Genomic DNA, 14,597 nt, shown 5'->3' on the forward strand with positions numbered 1-14,597 from the left:
CGTATACATTTGATTGTTTCAATATTTTCCCAGACCCAGACTTTCAATTTAAAATGTGGAAAATCATAATGGAATTATTAATTTAATTTATTTTAAAAATTATGACAATTAAAATAATTGAATAATTGTTAACTTTTTCCCCTTATAAAAGACAATAATATATACATATATTTTAAGAATATTGGGGCATAAAAGTAAAAATATAAAGACATTAGGTGTGAAGAAAATAAAGAGAAATCAAGGTAAGTATCACTTGTGAGAAGATATTTTACATTTTGTGTCATTTACAATTAAATTGTAATTTGTCCAAATCTTTCTATCTCACTAGATAGGTACATTTGAAGCAGGAAGTGTATTGCTGTATCCAGCCCACTGGGCTTAAAAACAATGAAGTGAACCCTGAAAAAAGTCCCCTTCTTCAGATGGTCCTGAAACTGCAGAAACAAACTAACACGACTAACAACAGCCAGCATCAGGAATCTGAAATATCCATCCACAAGAAAATCATCTAACTTACTGGATTCAAACAACAGAAAAACTAAGTAAACGTGAATGTTATTTGGCCCTGAATAGAGACTACACAACTGCAGAATATCTGAGTACAGTGAACTCAGTAAACTAAAACTAAAAAGATGGATGACGAGGTACAGACTGAGCAGTATAGTCTGATTATAGAGACGGGTAGATATCAACACAACTTCAATATTTATTAGGTGAAAAACAAGATTGTTTCTTACTGGCAGCAAGATACACTGATGCCTGTCACAAAAAGAGGGAGGAGTCAACAAATCAGTGATGCAAACCAAAGAGAAATCAAGTCCTACAGTGACAAACAATCATGTGTGATCTCCTCTCAGACTGAAGACCCCAGGACTAAAAAATAAAAAAGGAATACAGAAATACATTTTTAAAGGCTTCTGTTTACACAATGATTAACATTAAAAAAAAACCTATATTTAAAGGCTATACTGAATGAATTTCAATATCCAGTGGTTCTCTGGTTAAAAAGAAAAGAAAAGAGAAATGGCATTTTGTGGCTAATATGAAATAGAGTCACTATAGCAATTACTTTCTCAGGCAGGAGATGGTATGGCAAGAGTCTGTACCTTGGAATCCATTTAATGACATAATAGTCACACAAAAAAAAAAGACAAGCAAAAAATAATTAAATAAAAATATAAACATGTGGAAGCTGAAAAAGAAGAACATGTCAGTGTGCAGGAACTTTTTATCTCGTGGTGGCAGAGACAAGGTCAGAGACAAACAGCTGCCAGTAGATCATCAGCACAGATGGAGAAACACTGTAGCCTAGTGGACTCATAGACTAAGTCTACATCGCATATTTTTGGACAGTCTTAAGAATTTGTTTATAACTGTAAGATGTAATGATCAAATATATTCCCTTTGCCCTTTTTAATTTATGTAATAGAAGCAGATTTAGTTTTATTACAATGTCAAATCTTTTTTTCCCTAAAAAAATAAGGAAACTACCCTTCACAGTTTTGAGGTCAGTAAGATTTTTTTTAAATATTATTATTATGTTTTAGTTAGTTGAAAGAAATTAATAATTTAATTCAAAAAGGATAAATTAAATTAAACAATAGTGACAGTAAACGTATAATGTTACAAAAAAATTATATGCTGTTCTTTTGAACTTGCTATTCACCGAAGAATCATGAAAAATATATCACATTTTCACAAAACAGTATCAGGCACACAACTGTTTTCAACATAAGTAAGGATTCTTAAGCACCAAATTAGCATGTCAGAATGATTTCACAACAGTCATGTGACACTGAAGACTGAATTAATGGCAGCTGGAAATTCTTATGTATTTCCACAACACGTATTAAAACTGACTTCTTTTGCAATTTCACAACCAACAACAAGTACTTTCAGCTAAAATCAAACAAGAATAAATTTACATAATCGATATAACCCCAGCAATTGCACTTTAAATGTGTATATGTAGCTGTATGTCAGAAGTTTGAATGTCTGCATGTTAAGCAATAAAAACAGAAATCATGCACAAGATTTTTTTTTTGTTTGTTTGTTTTTGTTCACAAATATCATTTTTTGTTCTTTAATAATAAATATCATTTAGGTCTTAGCAATAAAGATGTCTCATGCTCTTCTTTCTGTTTCTCCTCTTCCTTCTCTTGCCATATCTCCATCCCTTCATCCACCTCTGTACTGAGATACACTGCTATTCTATAAATGTGGACACAAATATTAACATTTGAAACAATACAAGTTTTTCTCAAGTTAAATATAAACAGGAAAAAAAATCCCAAACCGTAAGAGTCTTAAAGCAACCTCCTCTCTTTGCATTTGTCTGTGGATATGTCCTTTCAGTGGAGGAGCAGGACTTCCATCTGAAAATCACATAATAAATGAAATCCTTTTCAGCACTCATATTTGCATTCACAGATTCATTGTTGACAGTATGCTTTTACAAATACTATAGAACTGATGCATACAAAAGAATTGAGAAGCAAAATATGCCTGTGTAACACCCCATTGTTGCCTATGGCATTAATGTAACTATATGAAGAAAATAAATTAAATGTCACCCATATATGACCAGTCTGGTAGATCTGTTAATGGTCCATATTCTGATCCACCACGTGCTAAACCATTTCCGTAGACAAAACGGGAGCATGACAATGGAGCATATAAGAACTCAAAACACTGGCATCAATATAAATCATTGTTATTAGACTCTAATGTATGAAAACACTCTGATTTAATCCATTTTTTTCTTCTGGATTTTCACAACTACGGCATCCAAAAGGTTCAAAATAGAGACTATGCATTGAAGACCGGCGACTTTCTACCAGTAGATGATGCTGTAGTCACATTAGGCAAGGCAAGGCAAGTTTATTTATATGCTTACAGTCGGTATCTAGTCATAGCATGGGTATATTCATATACACTAGTCCATATCGATATTTGATTCATTTTACAGCCCTAATATAGATTTATTCATTAAAAAATAGCCAAATTCCGTGACGTTCTGCTTCAGCAAGTTCTATATTTGACTGGATTCCGCGATTCAATCGTTTCGCACACAGACGGAGTGAATTTATGAATGAAAGTGTAAAAGCTCTGACACAAAACTAAGTTGTTACGTGTCCACGCGCTTTTTTAAGTGGGTTTATGTTCGACACTAGGCTAACGTTACATATTTTTGCTTCAAGTAGAATGATAAGGCAAGTTGTATGCATGCCACTTTCTGAAACAACCTTGTTTTGATAACGTAATAATGAACACGATGTTAATATAGCCTGCCTGTGATGAAATGCCGACTGCACACATGCTTATTCTTGGGATTCCACAACTTCCCTTGATCATCCTCACAACTTTGCTTGAAGCCATTTGTCATCCTTTCCGGCTCTGTATGTTTATTAGGAAGGATGTAGAACTTCAATTCATAATTTGTTAGTTTATTGGAGGTACAGAAAACGACACAGCAACTCTTCGGCATGATTGTCCCGTGTATTTCCCCACGGGCTAAATTCACATTACGTGACTGGGCGTTCTAGGGGGCGTTCCCAGACCAACCGTCTGTATCTTAGCACATTTCAAAGAAATTAAAGAGCCAGTAAGATGAAATTCTAAGCTTCCTATCACTGTTTATAAGTCCTGTACAATAGGTTTAAATCCATCCATGGTTAAAAAAACATTGTCATTTTGTCAAAATATCATTTTAAAATTACCTCAATTCTCAGAGATCCCCAAATGGTTCACACGAAGCTGTTCAAAAGATTCAGTTTCCTTAAACCCCACCTTTCGGTAGCATACTGTGTTCTGATTGGTCAACTGACATAGTCAGGTTTGATTGGTTGTTCCGCACACAACTTCATGGTAAACAATGCGTTAGCATCTTTTTGGGGTGAATTATGTCTTATTCCTCTCATCGCGAAGCAAACAGTAAAATAAAAAACTTGAACTTGTCTCGCTGCTTTTTCTTCTGTGTGCGTATTCAAGCCGCATGCTTCAGTTTGAATCTGAATAGCAGCGCGGGGGCGTGGTCACATTAGGGAGACGTGAAAAACGGACATCGCGTTGTTTTCATATGGATTACTTTATCACAGAATTTCTATAGATATCTATATAAAGCTTTCTATAGATATCTCTCTCATGTCTCTTCGTTGAGTATTCATGGAGTTACACTTCATTTTAATGACGTGTTTGTAAATGAAGATCAGCGCAGAGAAAGGCTGCAGACAGCACACATAGCCTACTGATAAGAGCTCGGGAGAAAAAAAAAACATAATTTCATAATCATACTTTGCATTGTGATTCGGAGATGCTCGTTGGTCTAAATAAAGTTGGTAATGAACCCTCTTTTATGGCCAAACGCTTTGAAAATCCCGCCTTGTACTCACTGAGATCAGAAAAGCAGTCATCAGTGAAAATGTTGTGAACACAACAGAAGGGATTTGTTGTACTGCTCTGGTATTGTGGTAAAAATGAATTTTAGCCATTGGTTCTTCTGATCTTCATTCTTTGGCAGTGAAAATAAAACAAACTTGCCTTTACAATTAAAAACACACTGTCTCCTCAACATGATGCTATCACACCAACCAGAGCGTCTTTGTAGGGGGAGGGGCAGTTCAGAGTTCCTTTTCTCCCAAGACGGTCTATAGCATCCAGCTGCAGCCCCGCAGACTCACCTCCGGTTAGACACCACTGGCTGGACACCAGTGGATAGACAGCCTACGTCATTTCCATTTTCTCTGTCATTTCCGTTTCGCCGCTAATTTTCGTTTTCACCGCTGGATGGACAGCAATTTTATTTCCTATTTTCACCTCTGGATTGAGATATACTTATTTTATATTTTCACCTCTGGATAGACAGCATATTTAGTTCTCACCCATGGTTGGACAGAATATTTATTTTATATTTTCACCTCTGGATGGACAGCATATTTAGTTCTCACCTCTGGATGGACAGAATATTTATTTTATATTTTCACCTCTGGATGGACAGCATATTTAGTTCTCACCTCTGGATGGACAGTATATTTATTTTATATTTTCACCTCTGGATGGACAGTATATTTATTTCATATTTTCACCTCTAGATAGACAGCATATTTATTTTATATTTACACCTATGGATAGACAGCATATTTAGTTCTCACCTCTGGATGGACAGAATATTTATTTTATATTTTCACCTCTGGATGGACAGCATATTTATTTTATATTTTCACCTATGGATGGACAGCATATTTAGTTCTCACCTCTGGATTTACAGAATATTTATTTTATATTTTCACCTCTGGATGGACAGCATATTTAGGCGGAGATTATTATGCAAAGTGTTCCTAGTGACGTACATAGAGATGGGCAAAAGATTTGAAATCTATAACGACTCGTTTCAGCGATTCAGAGTATAATTTTATAATTTTGCCTATAAATGGAAGATTAGATATTGGTCTAAAATTGCTCAAAATGCAGTTATCAAGATTGCTCTTTTTCAGGAGGGGCTTAACAACTGCAGTTTTTAAGGAGTTTGGAAATGTCCCAGAAAGAAGTGAGGCATTCACCACTTTCACACACAAGATCTGCTTCTGAGCAGTTAAGCACACTCTTAAAAAAAGATGTGGGAAGTGTGTCAAGATAGCAGGTTGACGTTTTTAGGTGCTGCACTATGTCTTCCAGAATTTTGCTATCAATTGCTTAAAAAATAGACATAGTATCTTTTTGATATTGTGGCCTAATCTGTCTGATCTCTGCATTACTTGAGGATGTGCTAATCCCCTTCCTGATATTTATGATGTTCTCAGAAAAGAAGGATGCAAACTCATTGCATTTGCTGTCTGAGAGCATTTCACTGGGAATCTGACTTGGGGGGTTTGTCAGTCTCTCAACAGTGGCAAAAAGAGCACGAGTGTTATTTAAGTTACTGTTTATAAGGTTTGAGAAGAAATTCTGTCTAGCTGTGGCTAGTTTCATATTAAAAGCATGAAAGCTGTCTTTATAGATGCTATAGTGAATTTCAAGTTTAGGCTTCCACCACATCCGCGATGCTTTTCTGCATTGTCTTTTCATAGTCTGAACTGCTGTTGATCTTCTCCAAACTGATTTCTGTCTGTTTGTTTTCTTACTGACTATTATTGGAGCAATATCATCAATAACATTCTTAACTTTTGAGTTAAAGGAATCAAGGAGAGTATCAACAGAGTCTGCAGAAATGCTTGGTGTTAAAGATATAGCCTCCATAAATAGTACACTTGTGTTCTCGTTAATGCATCTCCATCTGACAGAGACCGATCTAGATTCAGTTGTAGCAGACATCAAAATATCAAAGAAAATACAGAAGTGATCAGATAGTGTTATGTCCTTAATAACAATGGATTAAATGTTTAGACCCCTACTGATAATTAAGTCTAGAGTGTGTCCTCCTTTGTGTGTGGGTCCATGCACATGCTGAGTCAAGTCAAAAGTGTTTAGAATCGTTTTCATTTCTTTTGTAGATTTGTTTTCTGCATTATCTATGTGAATATTAAAATCCCCTGCAATAGCAAAACAGTCAAACTCTGAGGAAATCATTTATAACATTTCTGTGACCTCTTCAACAAAGGCTGGAGAGTATTTTGGAGGCCTGTAAATAATAATAAACAGAATGCGTGGAGCACCTTTCAACACAATTCCTAGATATTCAAAAGACAAGTACTGACCAGATGACACTTGCTTGCATTGATAGACATCTTTAAATAGAGCAGCTACAACCCCACCTCTCCTAACACTCCTGCAGACACTCATGTAAGTGAAGTTAAAAGGGACTGCTTCATTAAGGGCTGTTGCATTGCAGCCGTCATCAAGCCATGTTTCGTATAGAAACTTAAAATCCAGATTGTTTGTTCGTTATAAAGTCATTGATTAGAAATTATTGATTTTTTATTGAGCGAATGTTTAAAGATGCTAACTTGATAGCTCTGCTTTGTGTCTTTACATCAATCTTAGTTTGATGCATAATAGGCCCCAGATTAGATGAGTTTGCCCTTCAGCTTGAGATGGCCTTAGACTTTCTATCACGTGATAAAACTGAAATAGAGAAAGCTACAGGCACACTTGTTCTGTAGGCATTTGTGAATGTTGCTGTTATTATAGTGGGGACCCGACACATATCACTGAGAGCTGCTATCAGTTGTTTTTGGTTCACCTTCAGCAGAAAGAGGGTTTGGGACCTGCCGTTGAGGCAGTGGTCGAAGAGCTGTCGCAGGAGCAGGGACCACAGGCTTTGGTGGTTCTGGGGCCCGCCGTTTTTTTTGTTGATATCTGTGGGCTTGCAGCAAATGAGTGAGAGAGTTTAGTCCCAGCATACACCAATTCCTCAATTTTCTGTGAGAAGCACAGAAGTGGAGATGCTGGAGAGAGGGAAAATGTGTCTGGTGAAATGGGCTGTGTCTCTGGTGTTTCCAGTGGCTGTGATATGTTGTCCTGGCTTCCCTGGCTGTTTTCCAGAAAGTCGTCATTGAGTGGTGAATATTGTAGCTGTTTTGATACATCACAGTCAGTCTGTGAGGAGCTCTGTGGGCAGGGCTCAGCCGGGATAGTGTCAATCAGCAGTGTTTGTTTTGGCTGCATGGTGTTATCAGTGTCCTTGAGGGATATGTCAACCACATGATGACTCGAACCCGGTGTGTGTGTGCTGAATGGATTGACACACTCTGCTGAAGGATTACGGAGGGAAAAGTAGATATTGTCCTTAAACACTCTAGCACCAAGTTGGTTTGGGTGGAGGCCATCCGGTTTAAACAATTGTCTACGGCCCCAGAAAAGATTGAAGTTGTCAATGAAATTCACTCCTTTTATATTACAAGATCTTTGCAGCCATGTGTTCAGCCCAAGCAACCCTGAAAACATATTTGTTTGGCTTGCTGGGAGTGGTCCACTGATGAACGACTGAACTTTGAGTCTTTCAAATGTTTCAAAGAGTTCACTGAAGTCCTTCTTAAGGAGTTCTGACTGCTCTTTCTGAATATCATTCTTCCCCAGATGGATTGATTTCGATTTGCAGTCTTGTGCTTCATCAGAATGTTCTGAAGTTCCTTGTTCACATCAGAGACCACTGCTTGAGGAAGGCAGCATGTTGTTGTAGTCCAGCTACGGATGTTTCTGATAACAGAATCACCCACTATCAGAGTACTTGACTCGTCTGCGCTCTGAGCTGAATGCCGCTGTCTGCTCGACCTTGAGCGCCTGTTAGTAGCGGTGTTAGCTGCTGGCTGATCCAATAGATCTTTAATCACATTTGGGGATTCCTCACCCACATTCATTAATGCTTCAAATCTGTTCTCAAGATGTATAGGGGGTGGTTGAATGCCTGTATTCACAAGCCTTGTCATAGTCGAATCTGGGGTAAGAGGAAGCTACGGCAGCAATACGAGATAATCGTGACAATCTGATGTCTCGTGTTCCTTTGAGTCTCGCTCCCTGTTTGTGCCATCAATTAGTGTGGCGATCAGTTTCGGCTTGTTCCTCTACACTTGGTATAAACTGTTGAGATTAAGAAGATTCATGGGACTCACTGGCTGTATGCTGAGAGGGTCCATGATGACGGTCTGCTAAGTGTTCCATCTGTTTTGGAAGTCCAGCAAGTAACTTTGTTTCAAAAATCACAATCCTTTGTAGAAGTTTGCAGCAGTTCATGCAACAAGTAGATCCAACAGGAGGCATTTTTTCTCTCTTCTGTTTGAATGTATTGGCAGTTGTTTTCCCGTCTACGGAATGTAAGCTGCTGGCAGTGGGAGGCAAAGTTTTCTTTTTGTAGTATTATTCCAGTCCCAAAGAGTTTTTAGTTTTAGCGTTTGTGCCAAAAATCTGTTGTTTGAGCACTGAGCTGATCTGCTGATGTAGAAATCTTAGAAAAATCAGAGAAAAGTACAGAAATAAGAAGCAAAGCGCAGAGCAGTAAGCTAGAACGTCCTAACGGTAGCAAAGCCGGAAGCAGATTCAACACAGACTCGCCCGATTCTCCTGTTGAGTAAACTACGCTTTAAGTTTATTCTCAACTGTACTAATCATAGCTTGATCTCAGGATAACAGCAAAAATTAAACAAACATGTAATATGGGAATTATTGTGGCTGCCAGTGGTGCTTGTATATATTCAAATGTGTCCTTGTTGTGTTTAAAATAGAATTTTAAAATGGACTTTCTAATGGAACGTTGGTTTCATTAATTTAAAAGCAGAATTAAATGACTGACTGATCTGTTCTCATGCATTTTGCAGTGTTCAGATGAGAAAACCTTGTGCAAAAACATGACACAGAGGCGCCTATGGAGACAGGTGTTGTGCCCAATTTCAACACCCTACACTCTAAAAAACGCTGGGTTGTTTTTTCAACCCAACTGCTGGGTTGAGGCCGTTGGATAGGACTTTGGGATGTTTTAACCCAAGTTTGGGTTGAAAATAACTCTCTTTTTTAACCCAGCGGGGTGGGTTGAGGACGCGGACGTGAAGGAGAGCACGCACGCCACGTCAAAATCGTACGTCTCCAGTGCGAGCAGGCGCCATTTTCTCAGCGTGATAGAAGCGAGAAGCGAGTGAAAGACTATGGTAAGTAACGTTAAATATTCAAAATGTAAAGTTATCTTTTATTGTTTACCCGGTTGTATGAAAAGCGGGAGGTTTTATAAAAGGCGGAAACAAAGGAGCTTAACGTTATATATAACGTTTTAAAAAAAACGGACGCGGTTTTCGCCTCGGACAAGGAGGTCTTAACTGCCTCATGTAACGTTACTGAACGGAGGATGTACTTTTAATATAACGTCTGTGAATGTATTTTGTCATATTTACATAAGATTTTACATTATCTGTTCTCTTTGAGGCGTTAACAGACGGTTATGGTCACGGTTACGCTCATGTGAATTTGTCTTTTTTTTTCCGCGGTTAAACTGAATGTATGTTTGTCTCCTAAAGGAAACGGCATTGTGTAGTAAAAGCTAGCATAATTATTTTGATGCTGTTGAAGTGGTAACTGTTAAAAGTATGTTTTACATGTAATATTTCAGACTTGTCCAGCTCCTGTCTTCATTGTCCTCGCGCTGAGAGTTAAAGACACAGAAGCTGTTTGTGTGAGGAGTCACAGACCTGTGTGAGGATGAGGAGGAGGTGTTCTTCTGAAGAGAGGGACAGACGGTTTAAGGAGAGTAAACTTCAGAATAACATCAAGTTATCTTTATTTTTACTAAGACTAAAATAATGTGTGTGTTTTTTTTAGATGTTGAAATCCAGAGACAAGATAACTTCATTCTTTTGAGACTGATGTAAGTTAAATTATTATTACTTTTTTTTTTTTTAGAAAATTAATGTTTCTGTTGTGCCCTGCCAGTTTACTTCACATTTTGATGCAACAACAGTGTGATTTTATATATGTATGTATGTATATGTTAATATTTTATTGAAACCATTGATGCCCCTCTTTGCAGAACTCAAACTAACTGGAGTTAAGTCTGCTTGTGTGAGGAGGTGGTTTTCTCAGCTTCTTCTGAAGAGAGGGAAAGATCGTTTAAGGCAAGTAAACTTCATAATTTCATGTTATCAGTTGTTGTTTTTTTACTAAGAGTAAAATAATGTTTGTTTTTTGTTTTTGTAGATGTTAAAAGCAAGAGACATGGGAGAGCATCATTCCTTTGAGATTTTATGTAAGTTATTTTTAGAAAATAAATTTTTCTGTTGTCTCCTGCCAGTTTACTTCACATTTTGATGCAACAACAGTGTGATTACGTGCTCATTTCATTAAGACCATTGATGTCTGTGTTTTTTATTGCAGAACTCAAACCAACTTTGGAGTTGTCTCATTTGGAGAGTCATTATTCTTGGTCTTCGCTCTTAGAGATAAAGTTCACACAAAAAATCATTTACTTGCCCTCAAGTCATTCCAAACCTATAAGACTTTTGTCTGTCTTTACAACATAAATTAATATATTTTTAGTTTTCTCATAATATTTGTTAATCCATTTATAGTTTAGATAATCAGTATTTTCAAGCTTCATAAATATAGAGTTATTGTAGAAGTAAATTCTGATATTTATATATGAATACATCTTAAATTATATGATAGCGAACATGTATGTTCAAAATAAAATACTGGTCTCCCAGACCAACAATGGAGGACACAAAAAGAGAATATTAAATATATTCATACGTTTTCCAAAAGAGTTTGTATGAGTCTGGAAAAACATGAGGAGAGTAAATTATAAACATTTTAATTATTTGGTGAACTAACGGTTTGAAGAGCAGCCCTCCATGTACATGAATATTGTGAGGTATGTGAATGTCATGTCTGTTTTAATGTTTCAGTAAAGAAGCTTTCTGAAAGCAATATTTATTCAAACAATATCGCATGTCCTCACACTAGTGCTGCCATTATAGCATCCTGGAGCGCTGTGGTGAACTGAGACATTAAACAACCACACAAAGTGTTGAAACTTTAAAACCGATTATTTATCTATCCTTACGGATGTGAATACACCTCTACCTGAAAATGGATAGTTTAATTAAATGTTTAATTTTTTCAAATGTGTTTCTCTTAGGCCACTGATGAAGAACAGGCGGTGACTGGGATGAATCCTGGTCAGAGAGGAGAATCTTCTTTCCCCTAAACAGCGGTGGTTTTAAAGGAGGACGCTGCCCTGGATGATGTAGAAGATGTCACATGCTGTGCAGATGGGGTTTCTTCATGATTACATCAGTTATGCTAAAGAGATTGTGAAAATTGACTGTGATGCATGATCTGTATTCATGGACTATGAAACAAACTGTAAGTGTATAATTTGTTAAAAAAAAAAAAAAGTTAAATGCTTTTTCTGTGTTGTTTAGTAGAAGAGTTTACACTCTGTCATTCATACACCTGCTCACATTCTTTCACACACACACACACACACATGCGTCTGTTAAATGTTATAATATCAAAGTTAATGTTGTGATTTATTTGTGTACTGTCATGCCAGAATAGTTGGAAAAAAACCTAACTAATTCTAAATTTATTGTATGTGTTTTCGTATATTTTTATACAATATATACAATTGAACAAAGTCCAATTTGATCTTAAGTTATATTCATCAAATTTTCAATGCTTTATGAACTCTGTAGCTGTTAATGCCATCCTTTTCTGCATTTCTTCTAACATGTTACTTTTTGACTTTTCTCTTGTTTTTAATAAATATTTTCCTTTTGGTAATTATTATTTGTGTGTAAAAGTGATATTTAAAATGAACAACATTTGTAGGTTTAATGCATAGCTCAATTTGGGTTAATTTTAACGTAGAAATGCATTGTTTCCCCACATGGCTGCACTCTGCGAGTTTATTTTCTGCCAGCAGGAGGCGCTAAGAGCGGGAGAGGTAGGTTTCTCCGGTAACGGCTGCAGAGCGGTACTGAGCTCACAAACGCTGCCTTATCAAGCACATGCGAAATGATATCGAACATTTTCTAAATACAGTAGTTTTCCTTCTGAAATACAGTGATAAAAAACACCCACTCTGTTTTTTTTAAACCCTGCAATATAGTCATTTTAAACCATAAAAAAGGCAACCCAGCAGGCTGGGTTAAATATGATAACCCAACTGGTTGGGTTAAAACAACCCAGCGCTGGGTTCGTCCCTTTTTGACCCAGCGCTGGGTTGTCAAAATAACCCAAATTGGGTTGTTTTCAACCCAGCAGTTTTTAGAGTGTAATAATAAAAATTCGGCAGGTGGTCGAAATTGGGCACAACACCTTCCGCTTAAATAATAAATTGTCTTTCATTCCTTTAATGCACGCTATAGTCCTACAGGAGTTGTAGGTGGGTGGGAGTCAGTGTTAATTTCGTTGACTAAATATTTTCGTCATTATTTTCGTCACGAATATATTTTTGCGGACGAAAACGAAACGAGAACTAAAATAAAAGGCACTGATGGAGACTAAAACTACGACTAAATTGATTGACATTATCGTCAACGAATAAAGGACGAGACGAAAATAGACTGTGACGAAAATCAAATCAGCAGACGGGAGAGATGCGAGGAATGAACAAAGAACCAGCAAAACAGAACAGACTGCATGAGAGAAGAGAACCAATCCGAGCCTGACTTATTGAGACGTGAAGCGAAGGTTTTCAGTTTTTAAATGAGCTCCCGGGAAGACGGCATTCGAAGAGGCGATGTCTAAAAGAGCGACAAAATGTCCACAGCTCACTTCACGTTTGACGATGAACAAAACAAAACAAAGTGTAAAGCACGCAGAGCGCTCATTCGTGGCAAGAACACAACCAATTTGAAAAGACATTTACAGCGAGCCACCCGGACATTTTCTCAAATGTAATTTCACAACGATGTTCTTTTGTTTATTGAGCTAAGCAAAATTGGAAGACTGCAGTGCGTAGATGTTATAGCATTAAATATTACGAACTGAAAAGTACTGTAAAATAGCCCCTTCTTCAAGTTAGATGAGAGCACAATACGAATACGTAATATTATGATACACACATTTGATTAATAATAATGTTTAGTATATTTTATAATGTTCTACTTGTTGACAGTATCACAAATATTTCTATATTAGTCATGTGAAACGTGAATGTTCACATCCTATCATTACACATACAAATCTAGCAATATTGTAGTATTTAAAACATACAATATTGCTAGACAAATGAATACCTTATAAAATCTTGTTACTTTTTTTTATCCACCTAGCTGCCAACTTATTAAATATTTACTTTAAATGTATGCACTTATTGTTCAGCTCAGCTGTAAGCTTTAAGGTCCTGGACCTAACCTTATTTTTCTTTTATTGATGGTCAATTGGCAGCTAGTTATGGTTTACATTATCATGACAGTGTTTGTTGCTGCATAAAAGCTTTTGAATCGAAATAAAGACACAGCTGTGTTGAAATAAAGTTGAATTTGTGTTTTATATATTTTGGTTAAGTTTGTTTCCTATACCAGCTGTAAAAAAATGTCTAGTAAATCTGTTATTGATTTTAGTCTTATTTTAGTCGACTAAAATACCAAGCAATTTTAGTCGACTAAAATAAGACTAAAATTAAAACAAATCAGATGACTAAAACTTGACTAAAACTAAAAAGAATTATAGTCAAAAGACTAAGACTAAAACTAAATTAAAATTTCTTGTCAAAATTAACACTGGTGGGAGTGAACGAACAGTGCTCTCTTCCACCCTCAATACTCATGGCTGAAGTGCTCTCGAGCAAGGCACTGAACCCCTAGTTGCTCTCCGGGTGCTGGATATATAAGTGTCCACTGTTCCGGTATTGTGCCCAATTTGGACCCCCCGCCGAATTATTACCCCCCTTGTTCAAAGCGCTACCTGATTGCCCAATCCTAACCCACCACTAATCCTAACCCCTCCCCCACACCTACTCTTAAACCTACCATTACTAGTGGGGTAATAATTCGGCAGGGGGTCGAAATTGGGCACAACACCTGTTGTGTGTTCACGGTGTGTGCACTTGCTGGGTAGAGTACCCAAAAACTGTACTCAAGTAAAAGTAAAAGTACTTCTAGAAATATTTACTCAAGTAAAAGTTAAAAGTACTAGTCTGAATAGCCAAAGTAGCTCTTCTGATTGGCTGA

Source organism: Carassius auratus, chromosome 32, assembly GCF_003368295.1.
Source record: "Carassius auratus strain Wakin chromosome 32, ASM336829v1, whole genome shotgun sequence".
In the NCBI taxonomy this organism is placed as follows: domain Eukaryota; kingdom Metazoa; phylum Chordata; class Actinopteri; order Cypriniformes; family Cyprinidae; genus Carassius; species Carassius auratus.